Raw genomic sequence first — 2,567 nt, 5'->3', positions numbered from 1 at the left:
ATAATTGCTTCTCTGTGGGAAAAATCTGCCGGGGAGTTTTCTCGCAGCGCTAGGCGTCCACGGGGGCACGTTGTTAAAAATGCGTTTAGCGTTCGGTTGAAGCGCTTAATAAGATTGCTGTTTGGGGATGATATACTGCGGCGATATTATGCCTACGTAGAGCGTGCAAGTAGGATGGTCTAAACAACTCTGGACATAAAGTAGCGACTGTTCTTTGAGGTTATTCGGTTTGGAGCACTATGAAAAAAATAAAGCTTCGTAACAGAACATCTGAGTGTTGCCTTAGAGTAGTAGTAGTAGTAATGCACTTTATTCAGGACTCAAATTAAGCGTCCAACAGGTCGGCTGCCTGTCGTACCAGAGCTAGTTGTTCCTTCGGTGAAGAAGATTCCAGCCAGGCACGCCAGGATACAGGTGGGGGGTATGGATAGTGTGAGGATTGTATGGCGGCAGGACAGAGGAAAAGACAGTGTTCAAGATTCGCGTAGATGGAGGGGCAGCTAGGGCGCGAGGGGTCAGCTCGCATGTGATAAAGGGAGAGGCGCGCCGGGGTAATGAGGGCATTTGATTGAATTTTACGGAGACCTCCGGCTTGGGGGATAGTGAGGGCTGGGTGGGGCGCCGGAAGACGGGCAAAGTCTTCCTTTAGCTGCGTATAATGCTCTTTCAGGATGTGTTTTAGAGCGTATGCCTCGTCACTTGTCGGTGGGCTGACCCAGGGGATCACCGGAGCCCGGTTATGGAAATCGCGGGCGATCTGATTACACAGCTTATTTCCGGCGATCCCTGAATGACCAGGGATCCACTTTAGAGTGACAGTGGCTGGGCGTAAGGCGAAGAGGGCATCATCGAGACTGTCTGGTAAGTCAACGGGTATGGTGCGGTTGTGGATGGATCGAAGAGCGTTTTGTGAGTCCGTGTATATAATGTAGTTGTTTGGGGAGGGCATTTGCATGAATGTCTGAGCGGCGTGCACGATGGGCGTGATTTCAAGCGTGGTTGAGCAGGGAGGGTTGCTAAAAGGTCCGCACGTCTGGCATATGGGGTCCGGAAGATGCGGGGAGTGGATGACATATGCGCCGGTGCCAGTGTCTGAAAGGCGTGAGGCGTCTGTGTACGCCACCGTATGAGTAGAGAAATGAGGGTTGTGGTGGGTAGCTTGTGCCTGTCGACGACCGTCATGTAGCCCCGGCTGCATGTGCCGAGGGATGGGTGCAATCCGGAGGTTAGAAGGGAGTGCATGACCGGGTATGTGAAGAGGAAGATCAATAGGGGGTATTCCAGCCTCCCGCAGAATCCATCGACCCTGTTGCGTGCCGGACAAGCGGGCTAGCTGGCGCTCCCGATGGAGGTTGATGAGCGCAGGAAGAGGCAGGAAAAGGCCTGTTTCGTAGAGTCGTTGGTTGGACGTGTGAACTGGGAGATGTAGTGCGGCTTTGTATAGAGTGTTGAGTGCGGCACTGATCTTGGTAAGGTGTTGGTGTGTAAGTTTAAGGTAAGGTATGTAGTAGAGGATTTTGTTTAGGGCCAAGGCGTGTGCTATCTGCGTGGCACGTGACTCGCTTAGTCCAGCATGACGCTTAACTACACGCCGAAGCAATTGAGTAACTTGATGACATGTGTTAATGGCCTGTTGAACGGAGGGCGTGCTTTGTTTCGTGTGAAGGTGCATACCGAGAACCCGGCATGAATTGACTCGGGGTATTGGTTGGTTATCGATGTGTAGTGATATGAGTGACTGGGTGGAGCGTTGATATTGTGTATGCGCGAGGAAAAGGAGTTCGGATTTTTACGGTGCTGGTTGAAGTCCGGTGTGAGAAAGAAAAGAGGAGATGAGGTCAAGGCCTTGCTGTAGCGTGTTTTCGACATCTCCGGGGGACCCGCGGGTGCACCAGAGTGTGATGTCATCAGCGTAAAATATATGATGCAGATCGGGGATGGAGGTGAGCTTTCTGGCTAGTGCTGTCATGCCGATGTTAGAGTCGGGGAGAGCACAGCACCTTGTGGAGTGCCACGTGTTAGGGCGATTGGTTCAGTAAGAGTATCTTGTAGTCGAAATTGGGCCGTCCTGTTCTGCAAAAAGTTACGGAGATAAGTATATGTGTTATGCCCGCAGTTAGTGTGCTGAATGGAGTCGAGCATGTGATCATGACTGATGTTGTCGAATGCCTTGCGAACGTCAACTGTGACCAAGGCATGTACCTGAGCTGAGGGGGGCTGGAGGAATGTGTGTTCGAGGAGGAGGAAAAGGTCTTGCGTCGAGACGTGAGAACGGAACCCGATTAGGGTGTGAGGAAAGAAGTCGATGGCGTCGAGATGCTCCTGAAACCGGGTCAAAACCAGCCGTTCCATAGTCTTTCCCACACATGAGGTAAGGGAGATGGGACGAAGGTTTTGGAGAGTAGACGGTTTACCTGGTTTCGGAATAAGGACAATGGTCGAGGATTTCCACTCGTCGAGAAAAGTGCCCTCAGACCAGTGTTCGTTGATCTAAGAAAGAAGAGTTTCTTTGTCGGGGTCAGGAAGGTTTCGAAGAAGAGTGTAGGTGACGAGGTCCTCACCTGGTG

The 2,567-nt window shown here is 51.7% G+C and overlaps 1 pseudogene; it reads right to left on the bottom strand.

Moving 5' to 3' along the window:
* Positions 1-325: 325 nt before the first annotated feature.
* Positions 326-2,367, bottom strand: LOC146174410 (uncharacterized; annotated as a pseudogene).
* Between the last annotated feature and the right edge of the window lie 200 nt (positions 2,368-2,567).

Source organism: Amblyomma maculatum, chromosome 11 (assembly GCF_055883805.1).
Source record: "Amblyomma maculatum isolate TAMU_Amacu chromosome 11, ASM5588380v1, whole genome shotgun sequence".
NCBI lineage: Eukaryota > Metazoa > Arthropoda > Arachnida > Ixodida > Ixodidae > Amblyomma > Amblyomma maculatum.
The sequence above is the reverse complement of the archived record's forward strand: the minus strand, read 5'-3'. Positions and strand labels throughout refer to the sequence as shown.